Source organism: Mauremys mutica, chromosome 2, assembly GCF_020497125.1.
Source record: "Mauremys mutica isolate MM-2020 ecotype Southern chromosome 2, ASM2049712v1, whole genome shotgun sequence".
Taxonomy (NCBI): domain Eukaryota; kingdom Metazoa; phylum Chordata; order Testudines; family Geoemydidae; genus Mauremys; species Mauremys mutica.
The window spans coordinates 115,324,260-115,337,122 of record NC_059073.1 but is presented as its reverse complement, the minus strand read 5'-3'; the positions used below and the strand labels follow the sequence as shown (position 1 = coordinate 115,337,122).

At 44.4% G+C, this 12,863-nt stretch overlaps 1 protein-coding gene across 6 annotated transcripts in view; it reads left to right on the top strand.

Moving 5' to 3' along the window:
- The window catches only part of PHACTR1 (phosphatase and actin regulator 1), a 302,761-nt gene that overhangs the window by 71,677 nt on the left and 218,221 nt on the right, over positions 1–12,863 (top strand). The window contains exon 1 of one of the 6 annotated variants that reach the window (XM_045006119.1): positions 11,948–12,243. The exons of the other annotated variants lie outside the window; for them this stretch is intronic. The gene's annotated coding sequence lies outside the window, so the exon portion shown is untranslated. Of the gene's footprint in view, positions 1–11,947; positions 12,244–12,863 lie in introns of those variants that run through there. 6 annotated transcript variants of the gene reach the window in all.

Here is a 12,863-nt window from a genome sequence, read left to right as displayed (position 1 = left end):
GCAGCACCAGGCATAGTGAGTAGCAAGGGGGGTCCTGTGATAAGCCCAGAGCTGTAAGTTGCTGGGAGCCACTGGAGGCCCCAGGATATGAGTGTAGGGACAGTGCAGCAAATACGGTGAAAATTGTTGCAGGCAGGGGTGATTATGGCTGAAGGTGACAAAGGCCCAGAGAGGGCAGCTGCTCTAGATGGCTCAAGATCATCCTGGCCTGTATGCTGCCATGCCGTTTATAGTAACGGTGTCTGTAGAACTCATCGCGGAGGACTGTGGGAAAGCTTTGTATTGGGGCAGACAAAACAAAGCTGTATTTCCTAGAAAAGTCCGGGAAAGGATCAAAGAGTATTTCCTAGAAAACTTCATCCAGATTATTCCACAGGACAAAAAGGGCATCCATGTACAGACAAAATACTCCCCGGGGGGAGAAGCACTGCCTAGCACAAGCCAAAGAAAAGTGATCGCCCTGAGTCAAAAACTCTGCATCTAACTCGTTCCTGTCCAAGCACGGCATGAGTGATTTGTTTTGAACTGGAGAAATTGGGCTGCCAAACCAAAGCACTGTTTGTATGTGTCTCTTGTATATGTTTACTCTTAAAAATCAGGTAATCAGTCTGGACAGTCACTGATGATTGCTTGCAAGGGATATTTTTCATATCTTCTTTGCTTTATTTTTATGCTCAGGTATCAGTGCCAATATCTTTCTCTTTGATTGTAAAGAACTGATTTTCCAATACTACGTATGTTTAATTATAGCTGAAATTCTATCTTGATGCCAAAAGATTCTGGCTACAAAGTGATTTTAGTAGAGGTAGCACAACTCATCTACAAGTTTTAGCCTACATCCCCAACAGGCCAGCCAACTCAAGTTACAAGCACCACCACATTTGAATTAAGGGCTTTTGTGTTTGGACAGGACTCCAGTTAGGGGCAATATGTGGAGTTATAACTTAAGTTAACTTTGCAGTGAAGACAAACTCTGAATCTCTCTGTGCCTCAGTTCCCCATCAGCAAAATGGGATAATGGCATATCCCTATCCCACAGGGGAGAGTGTTGTAAGGATAAATGCATTAAAAACTGAGGTTTTTAGGTGAGGTGTTCAGATATTCTGGTATTAGGGGCCACCTCAGAGATCTAGATAGGAGGACAATGACAGGAGGTTTTCCCTTTTTTTTTAATTAAAAAAAATAATAGGGCCAAAGTCTGCTCTCATGGTAAATCTAGAATAATTCCATTGCCCGCATGCTCGGGGTTCGGCTGATCGCCATATTTGGGGTCGGGAAGGAATTTTCCTCCAGGGTAGATTGGCAGTGGCCCTGGAGGTTTTTCGCCTTCTTCCGAAGCATGGGGCAGGGGTCGCTTGCTGATGGATTATCTGCTAGTAGAAGTCTTTAAATCATGATTTGGAGCGATCAACAGCAGAGTCAAGGGAGAGAATTATTTCAGGAGTGGGTGGATCGGCTTATGTGGCCTGCATCTTGTAGGAGGTCAGACTAGATGATCATCAGGGCCGGCTCTAGGCACCAGCGGGCCAAGCACCCGCTTGGGGCGGCATCCTGGGGAGGGCGGCAGAGGGCCCCGGTGGACCGCAACCGCCAGAGCGCCGCCCCGCCCCAGCAAATCCTAGCCGCGGCTGGGAGTTAAAAGGCTCTGGGCTGCCCGCCGCGGCGGGGAACCCGGAGCCTTCTGATTCCCGGCCGCGGCTGGGAGTTAAAAGGCTCTGGGCTCCCCGCCGCGGCGGGCAGCCCGGAGCCTTCTGATTCCCGGCCGCGGCTGGGAGTTAAAAGGCTCTGGGCTGCCCGCCGCGGCGGGGAGCCCGGAGCCCTCTGATTCCCGGCCGCGGCTGGGATTTAAAAGGCTCTGGGCTCCCCGCAGGGGGAGCCCAGAGCCCTTTAGACACGCCTGCCGCCCTAAGGGCGCACGGACTGCCCCCCCCCAGCCCAGGGCGGCAATTCAGTGCGCTGCTTGGGGCGGCAAAAACTCTAGAGCCGGCCCTGATGATCATAATGGTCCCTTCTGATCTTGAATTCTATGATTCTATGATTTCAACATGGATGTTCTCTGAATTTACAGCTAAATAGGTGAAAGCAGAATTTTGGCCTTCCCCACCCAGAAAAGCCATAGTAAATAGGAGCATCCTGCCCCACCCCACCCCAAAAAAATAGGTCACTAATTAGGTGTTCACAGAACTCACAAATTAAACATTTGAAATCAAAAGCTAGAATCAGCCACAGCTAGGAGCATCAAGCTCTTTAGGGCCACCCCAAACTGTATTGTTAAAAATAGGAGTACAGTTGTTTTAAAGTCATATTTCAATTTATTTTTATTTTTTTGTGAAAAGAGCAAGGAAGTGTGGGTTGTGTGTTTTGGCTGCTCACTTGAAGGCATCATTTATATTCTAGATGGGAGAGGGATAAATTTTCAGCCTGGTGAGGCCCAGTTTTCCTTGTGTTAGCACAACTTGCACCCCAGGGGAAATTGACCTTCTAACAATGTGCCATGTAGTGCACATATTTACCCAGAGGAGCTAGGAATTACTCATGGTTTTAGTAACAGTGAGCTGTAAAAGTAGGCATGAGAGTGACACAGAATTGCACTGCATACACTGCCTTTGTTTCAGCTAGTCTGGTGCAGAAGGCACTGATTGTTGTTTGGATTTTTAAAGTCTTCCATCATGTGATACTTTTTCCCTATTAAATCTAGTGGAAAGTCCTTGCTATGCATGGTTATGTTTACAGTAATTGAACCAAGCTTGAAAACTGCGAGCATTTGGCTGTTGTTAATTCACATGAAAAATTATTCATTTTTTTTTTCCACACAAAAAACATCTTTTTTTGGTGGGCTTTCATTTCTGGCCTGCTAACTTTCACTTATCCTGAATAACACTCAGTCCAGTCGGGAGGAAGAGGGACTAAGACATTTCAAACCTCAATAACTCTGTTTTCTTAGGGAAATACTAGGCAATCAGTATATTCCTTTTTCAGATGTAATACATTGAGGTTCCTACAAAGCTGTGAAAAACTTAGGTCTGTGCAATAGCACAGGAACCCCTATGTCACAGGATTCATCATCTTCTAGAATCCTTTCCTATGTACTATGAAGAGTTTTTACAGGGTATGGGTCAGATTTATAAAATATGGGAAGCCTCCTTTGCCCTGCAGTCTCTACAGTGTTTGCATACACAGCCTGCTGCAGCTGACACACACAATGTCCTTATTTTTAAATGGTTGGAAGATTATCCCTATCCCTAACACAGCTGCATACAGGACTGGGATAGTATGGTTTCCCCAACTCCACTGTATGTGGCCACTTTAGGGTTACACAGATCTTGGGCCTGGTTCCTGTGTGGAATACAAGGGCTGTGTAGCCACTGCTCCCCATGACGGGGTGGGCTCCGAGTGAGCAGTAATGGCACTGTCCAGCAGATCTGGCTGGACACACAGAAGGAAACAAGCTGTGCCCTTTTCAGGGCTGCAGGAAATTACTCTCCCTGACAAACACACTCCCAGTGCAAGAAGAGTACCCTGTGTCAGCCGGTCTCAGTCATGGGGCAGTGCACTTGTCCGCTGCCCCTTACTTCGGGCTGTGGATGAATGCCACAAAGTAGTTTACTGAATGTAATAATTATAAAACAGCTTTAAAAGGAAGGATGGTCTTGCGGTTAAAAGCACTGGGTTAGAGCTCAGGAGATGTGAATTCAGTTCCTAGTCCGGCCATAGACTTCCTGTGTGACCTTGTTCAGGTCATCTAATCTCTCTGAACCTCAATTCCATATCTGTAAAATGGTGGTGATAATACTTCAGTTTCCTTCTTGTCTATTCATACTGTAAGCTCTTTGGGACAGGGACTGTCTCCTACTATGTTTTTTGTTTGTTTTGTTTTTACAGTGTCAAGCACAACTGAGCCCTGATCTCAGTTGGGGCCCTTAGGGAAAAATACAGTTACTGCTAATAATAGAAGATTGTCTCCAATGGCTACATATTTATGTATACAGGTATTCTGTAGTTATAAATATTATACACGCTTCATTTTTGAGTATTTTAAAAGATTATCAGAGCATCACTGAGGTAGATCAGTCTCACACTGGCTAGGCATATGTGCTGCTTAAGGACCGGATCCTGTCATCCTTACTCTCATGAAAAGCCGCTTTCTCTATGTCCTACTGATTCACACGGAGTTTTCCAGAATAATGTACTATTCACCATGACTATAGGTAGCAAAATATGGCCTTAAATGACTATCATTAGCACATGAAAATCTTTCCTTTCAATTGGTTCATTCTGCCACTCTTACTCTCACTATTTACTACCTTCTTCACATGAGTAGTCCCATTGAAGTCCGCAGGACTATACACATGAGGAAGGTATTAGTAAGGACAGCAGAACCTGTGGTGTGTATGTGAGATAAATTTGTGGGCAAAGATTATCACTTTTGCATGTGAATACGACTCCACTGACTTCAGTGGTGATCAGAACCTATAACATATTACAGGACGTAGATAGAGGGTGGAGTTGCACTTGCTTACACCAGCAGTGAATTTAGTTTTTTGGCTCTAAATCTAAAAAAACAACCACCAGCATTTACCTGTAAACCAAATAATATTGATGTTCCTGAGATAATTTTTTTCATAATGTTAACACTGGAGACGTTGTTGTTTTGTTTTTTAAATCCACTGTCAAATTGCTCCTAAATAATACCCTTTATTTTGAATGATTGATGACGGGAATCCTGCTCACACAACCATAAACATGACATTTCGAATCACGTTTTGTTTTCATTTGTGAAGAATGAAATTATTTTCAGATTTTGATACAATTTATCATTGGAAGGGGGAGAGAGAGAGAGCACGCTACAGTACATAGGTTCAGGGCAGAGCTCCTTCAACTGCTAGTGTATTAACATGTCATATTAAAATCCTGCATGGTTTATTGGTGTAGCTGTATGTCAAAATGAAAGCAAATATTAGGCCATATCTGCAAATTGAGCACAGAACCTGAGTTAAATGCACTGTGTGCTAAGGAGAATGCATTAAGAAGGGGTGGGGCTGAGGGACAGGACTTTCATCCCTGGATACCCTGCATGTAGGGCCATAACTATCATCGGGCCGGACACAGGATCGAACCGCAGGATAATGGGAGGCAGTGGCGTCTGGTGAGATTTTTCAAAAGCATCTAAGGGCGTTAGGTAGTGAGACATAGTAGAAACATGTTCCCCAAGTATCAGTCCACAAAGACTTAATCCAAACCCAGACCTGTCACATGGGTGATGAAGATGGCGGATATAAAAACAGAGGGTAAGTGGTAGTGGTGGGGTTTTCTTAGGGGGTGGACGTGCTGTCTCCTAGATGCAAGGTCTATGGCAACTGGAACCCACTGTTCCGAGTGCTTTGTTTCAGTTTGGAATCCTTTTGTTTATAAATCAGTAAAAGAAGGCCCTGGGGAAAAGGATTGCAACTCTGATTGAGTGTTGTTTATCTTCCACAGCTGGTGGTTCTGCCTACCAGCTACAGCTCCCATTGGCTTTCACTGGCAATTAGGAGTGAAATCCTGGTCGCACTAGAGTTGGTGGGAGTTTTGCCATTGATACTGAGGCCAGGATTTCACCTTAGGTGCCTAATTTCCTTAGCAGTTTTTGCCTACTGTAGCCCACTGCTACTGCCCCCCACCCCCAACAGGCTTTGGCCATGTGGACCTGTACTGTTCTTGGACTCCTGGGCTATGTCCCAGTGCATCCATTCCCTCCTCCGTGTTTCAGTGGCGAGACCTCGGTAAGGGCTGGGCAGTGCACAAAAGGCTTCCTGACTGGTTCTCAGTTCTTCCACTGCATTTCAGAGCCTTACCTGGCCCCATAAGGACCACTCAAGATTTTCTTCTCTACCATTAGCATTCTGTTTATATTTGTTACAGAAAATTATTTTTTTCTGATTTACAGGTACCCTATAGATCCTGTGTATCCTCAATGTTTTTTACAGTAATCTCAGATGGCATTTTGTATTTGTTTAGACCTTCCAAAGGAACAAGTTATAAAAAAAAATGTCCATTGTCTGTTTTGTTTTATTTGAATTATAGATCAATTTCTATTGTATTAATCCCAACATAGTTTGTTTCATGACATATTGGTCCCTGACCTTCCAGTCTTAGAATAATTTTAACAGCTAAAATGAATTTATACTTTCCCTATTTCAGGTTCTCATACATTTAGCTGGCTGGATTGTAAAATGCTTTCTTTGAAAACTGCAGTTGTGCAACTATATTCATAGCTTCACTCACCCTCCTCTCACTTTGAGGAATGCAGAATAAATAGTTCAGTGATGCTTGCATGTATTTGCATGCAATTGAACACGTCACAAGCGTTTAGCTCCATGCACAGTATTCGGGGCAATGACTTGCATGTGCAATTCTTAGCTTTATTAGGATGAGGTGAAGCCGCTCAGGTAACAAGAGTCAGTACATGATAGGGTGCTATCCCTTAAGAAGCAGTGAGAACTGGAGATGAACCAAGGGGACCAATCCGAGGATTGTACCTGACCTCTACGAAACTGTGAACCTTCTCTAGACTATAAAATAAGAGTGTTACCAAAGGGAAATCAGCCCAGGGCAGGATCTGGTGTAGGAAAGGCCTGGAAGAGATGCAATGAGGCAGTGGCTCTCAACCTTTCCAACCTACCTTTCAGGAGTCTGATTTGTCTTGTGTTACTCCCAAGTTTCACCTCACTTAAAAATTGCTTGCTTACAAAATCAGACATAAAAATACAAAGGTGTCTCAGCACACTATTACTAAAAAATACTTACTTTCTCCTTTTACATTTCGGTGTATAGTATACAGAGCAATATAAACAAGTCATTGTCTGTATGAAATTTTAGTTTGTACTGACTTGGCTACTGCTTGTTATGTAGCCTGATGTAAAACTAGGAAAAATATCAAGATGAATTGATGTACCCCCCTGGAAGATCTCTGCATACGCCCAGGGGTACACATACTGCTGGTTGAGAGCCACTGCAATAAGAGAACTCATTTTGAGGTATGGAATGTGCCAGGTTTTCTTTTTATTATTTGTTTCTTGTGGTGAATAAACTGGCCTCGTATGCTGTGAGTCATTGACCCTGCCTCTCTCACACACAGACTAAAAATGTTTGCCCCTTTGATTTGCCAGGGCCGAGAGTGGAAACATTGAAATACTGCAAGAAAGGTTGCTTGTCTGCTATTTTGGCAGTACTAGCAATCTTCTAAGAAAGCCTTTTCTCTGAAGATTTCAAGTCTGATTTGTCTAGAAAATGGGTTTGGATAAAGCTCAAATTAAACATCTAAACTTTTGGACGCTTATCTGCATTGCTTTGAACTTCTGGCCTTTTTGATATTCACCCCTTACTTAGTTTTAAGTACACTTACAAGTGCCCCCGTATGCACTATGCTGATGCTATCTTATATATTTATTGAGCATGAAAATGGCATATGAGGAGAGGAAGTCTTCTGTGTTGTTGTTGTTACTATTTGTATGTCAGGAATGCCTAGAGGCCTCAGTTGATTTCAGTGCCCCATTGTACTAGGTGCTGTATGACATATGCATAGTAAGAGACAGTCCCTGCCAAGAAATTCTTACAGTCTAAATAGAGAAGTCAGAGAAAGGAAGTATTACTATCCCTATGTTACAGCTGGGAATGGAGAGACAGAAAAATGAAGTGACTTATCCAAAACCACACACACAGCCTGTGGAAGAATCAGGCATTGAACTCTGCTCTTTAGAATCTCAGTTCAATGCCTTAAACACAAAACCATCCCTCCTCCAAGTCTTATGCTCTAAATCTCTCTCTCTAGTCTAACATTTGTAAGATAGTAAAACATTATTATTGTAGATTTTAACAGTTGCAAAATTGCACATTATAGCAGTCAAATAGCACTTATCTGGCATCCCTATAGAAGTCAGCTTCATGTTCCAATGGAGTTTTCCAGTTGATATGACACAATCAACATAATGAATGCTGGGGCATCATATTGGAGGAGGAGCTAGCAACAGGAGAAGGGATGGAGGTTGTAGGACTTAAGAATTTTTTTAAAAAACTGTTTTAAACTAATAATAGACCTGATCAAATGGGAATTGAAGGAGCTCAGGACCTGGCAGGCTCAAGGCCACTGTGCTGAATGCCCCTCTTAGCCATAACTATTCAGCACACAGCTATCTCTGAGAAGATTTTGTAAAATGAATTTCAGGAATGGAATCCATACAATTTTATATACAAATGGTCTTACTTTTATGCCTACTCCAGTTTGAATAACACTCTTTGAAAAGCCAAGTGACCATCCTTGAACCTGCTTACACCAATTCTGCACCGTACCTTATATTTTTATATATTGAATGTTTAATGTCAAATGTAAACCTCCTGGAATGACACCAACACCTACGAAAATGAGAAAGCACGGTAAGCTATGAATGAATTTCAGAACTCACTGACTAAGAGCCCATCCTAGAATCAGGGCCGGCTCCAGAGCCCAGCGGGGCAAGCACCTGCCTGGGGCGGCCCTTTCCCGGGGGGGCGGCAGGCTGGGCCGGCGGACCTGCCGCAGTCATACCTGCGGGAGGTCCACCGGAGCCCCGGGAGCAGTGGACCTGCCGCAGGCATGACTGCGGAGGGGACGCTCGGCCGGCGGCTCCAGTGGACCTCCCGCAGGCATGACTGCGGACGGTTCGCTGGTCCCGCGGCTCGGCTGGACCTCCCGCAGGCATGACTGCGGCAGCTCAACCGGAGCCGCCGGACCTGCGAACCGCCCGCAGCTGCGGGAGGTCCAGCCGAGCGACCAGTGGACCCTCTGCAGTCATGCCCGCGGGAGGTCCGCTGCTCCCGCGGCTCGGGGGCGCCTCCCGGGCATGACTGCTTGGGGCGGCCAAAAACCTAGAGCCGCCTCTGTCTAGAATGCCTATTTAGACAAAACTCCCATGAAATCAGTGGGAGTGCTGCTTGAATTAGGATTTCGGTGTCAGGCCCTGGGAAGCTATTTTGTGTGGGAGGAAAGAGGAAAAGGGAGGAAGCTGCAAGCAAATAGGGCAGTTAGTGAAGGAACAACTGTGGGAGTTAGTGTTGTGAAATGTCATTTGCTCCGTCTTATAATTAAAGGGAATCTTAAAGAAATGAAGTGAAAACTGCAGCACAGAAAAAAAAATCCTAGATTTATAATGCTCCAGATGTTTTGCTCAGAATAAGCTTCATTGACCTGAAATATTAAAGTGTGCCAGAATGCTCACTGGAGCATAGTTAATGACTCTGGTAGGGTTTGTTTCAGGATGTTTGGTTTCAATTTCAATATATTTTGCATTGTGAGCACAATGATCTGCAAAGAACATTTAAAGCTATATTGTATTTTAAACCTACATATACCGAGTCTTGAAAGAGTGCCTTTTCCTTTTGATTTAAAAAAAAAAGTCATTCAAAAATGTGTGTATCCACTTGTTTCCTGAAATGTTGTTCTTGTAGGACTTGCTTTATCAAAAATCATTGTTCGGACATATGTGTTTAAAGGGTCATTTAATTTTTTAAGTGGTATATCTAGACCGTCTTCCTCATGATTTAAAAAACGCTGTATTGCTTCCCTCAGATCTGATCCAAAGGCAGCCTCAATCACATCCACTTGATCAACATAAAATGACCCAAACATGGAGCATTTTTTTTTCTTTTTTTGTTGTGTTTGAAGTGGCACCCTGGACTTCAGAACATCACTCATGCAGTAGGAAGATGTATACACCTCTATCTCGATATAATGCTGTTCTTGGGAGCCAAAAAATCTTACCGCGTTATAGGTGAAACAGTGTTATATTGAACTTGCTTTGATCCACCGGAGTACACAGCCCTGCCCCCTTGGAGCACTGCTTTACCACGTTATATCCAAATTCATGTTATATTGGGTGGTGGTATATCGAGGTAGCGGTGTACTTGAATTGTGAAGTAACTGAATACTGTACTTTCCTTAATTGCAAAGCTGAAGTTAAAATTTATAGATTTTTAAAAACTGTCACCACATCGATGTAGTTACACCAGTGCAATTTCTCGAAGTTAGACAGAGCCAAAGTGTATCTGTTTCTTCCATCCTTTGTTTCAGTTCTTTTCTTGTCCACTTGAGTCGCAACCTTTTGTCCTCTCCTTCCTTCTATCTTTCCCATCAGTACAGTTCCTCCTGTTAACCCTCCCACTCTCCATTCTCCACTAACCCTAAATACACTCCTCCTCAGTGTGTGAGCTCTTCCCACGTACACGCCTCTCATTGTTCCAAAGATGTAAAAGGGCAAGAAAGATTCTTACTTTGTTCATTTGATCTTAGGCTCCCTGTACAAGTATATGCTAACCACTCTACATATGGAAGGGCAAAGAAACAGACATGACCTACCCGTACTGATGTATTTAAAATATTGCCCTAACATCAACTTCATAAATATATAGGTCCAATAGAGTAGTTACAGTAAATTCTCAATAGGAGATTGTTTTTTAAAAAACAGTGGGCCATATTCTCTTCTGCAAGGTATGTTTGGTGCAGGAGAGAGGAGGGGGCTGTCAGGGAACTGGCTGCTGCTCCCTAATTCTCAAGCTGCTCCAGCCCTGGTCCTGGCCCTGATGTAAGTTAGAGCAGCCTTTAGGCTGCTGTAATTTACAACAACTGGCTGTGGTCCTGAGAGAACCCTAGCCAGCTGAGAATTGTTATAGGGGAGCTCAGCTATGCTACACAGCTTTTTATGTCCCCTCCCTCCCACACCACTACACCTTTGGTAAAGATGGAGGGCTGGCTTGGGTGGCCTCTTCTGAAGAATTGCCCAATGAGTGGGTATAATGTCACCTTCTTCCCTTGATGCAGGCAGCATTAAGGTTCTGGCTGCTTACCTGCTCCTTCCCTTGGTGGTTGCATCAGGTATCACCAGCTAACCTCTGTTCTCCTGCTCACCAGGGGACCTGGTGAGAACTGGAAGGGAGCAACTGAAATGTGCTGCAGCTGCCATTTGAAAGAAGCTGCTTAAAGCCAATTGCTATTTATTGTTTATCTATACTGCAGTAGTGTCCAAGATGTGCTGGGCACTTTCCAAACACAGAGGTAAGTACAGTACAGGTATACACAGAAAGGATGGCCTTGTAATTAAGGCACTCCTGAGAACTGATTCAAATTCAAGCTGTGCTAGAGACATCTTGTTTGGCCTTGGGCAAGTTACTTAATCTCTCTCTCTCTGCCACCATTTCCCATCTATAAGTGGAGATGATAGTACTTCTTTTCTCCTGCTCTCTCTGTCTTGTCTGTTTAAATTATAAGCCTTTCAGATCTCTCACTGTGTTTGAATAGCACCTAATATAAAGAGGCCCCAAGTACAGTTAGGGCCTCTAGGCATTACTGTGATCCAAATAATTATTGATGATTCTAAAAAGACCTTGCCTCAAAGAGCTTACACTGGAAACAAGACTGAGACCATCAAACTCCTTTCACGTGGGCTGCTGAAATCTATCAGGCAGCATCAGCTTTCAGTCCGGACTGACCTCACCTGTCTTCAATCTACGGTTTTAGGGATAAAAGTCTCCTTGTATCCGTACGAACCCCATCAGCCAACCATCCTCTACCTCTTATTGCTAACTTCGGTAGTGCCTAAACACCAGGGCAACTATTCACAATAGCTGCTGCTTCTTTTCCTGCTCTTGTTCCTACTTGATCACCCTCTTCCTTTCTAGCTCTCCTAGGGTGGATGGGCGAGAGTGGTGGAACCATCTTTTCCCCTCTCACAGGTCTCCCCACTTCCATTTTGATGCCTGATTAGCTGAGCTGGCATGAGCTGCTGCCAGCCAGTCACTCCCAGATTGGCTCCGATACTCTAAACGGTGACAGCTGGAGATCCCAACTGGCACCTCCCAGCAGTTTACTAGCCCTGGAGTAGCAGAAGTAGCCTTGTCTGCCTCGCATATACCTCCCACCTCGCCTTACCCTCATTCTCCTCCTCAGACCCTCTGAAGGCTGCCACTGAATTATATTCCTGTGCTGCTGTCAAGTGGGTGATGCCTCCGCTGGGCATCCCCCACACAGCTGGGTCAGCCCCATCACCTGTGATTATCACCGTGCCTCAGGCCCTTCACCGCCTGTTGACCCAGCAGACAATGGTGTGGTGGAGGTCCCTTCACAGGGAATGGAGTCAGCCTGGAAGAATTGGCATGAATGATGAAGGACTCTAAGGTGGAACAGACACATCACTGAAATTCAGGATATCCCTAAGAACCTAGGAGCATTGAGAGGTACGGCCAGGTGGGAGGGGAACCATGGTAGTGACCTGAATGCCTAGGGCTTGATTATGGCTCTTATTACACAGGAAAAGGTTGTTTGTAACTCCCACTGTTGCAGCCCTCTAGCTTCTTATCGATCCCTAGCAGGTTCTGGGGAGGGAACTTTACATTCTGGGAGCACAGGTATCCACATTAAGGCTGCGTTTCCTCAGGAGTGACAACAGGGAAGAGGCTTCCTGCACCTGCTCCCGTGGTAGTGCATTCGTGCTGTGGAAGTAATAATTTGGTTCTTAGCTGCCTCTAGTTATTGACAGAGTGGTGTCTGAGTTAGATCAAGGTGTTATTTATTCATAGGCTGCTATACCCATGATGAGTAATCAATAATATTACTTTTAGTTTGCCTATGAAGAAACAACAACAGCATCTTCTGCACAAAAGAAGTGTTTACTACAGAGCAAACAACTTGAAGCACTGTGAAGGCTACATTTTCCCCCTGATGTTTGCACAAAACTCCCACTGAACACAGCCCTCAAACAATGTCAGTGTTCTACATATTGATGCAAAGAAATATTTTTTTTTTGCCTTGTACTGTGAATTTCATAGCCCTGGTAAATTTTCAGGCCTGATCCTGC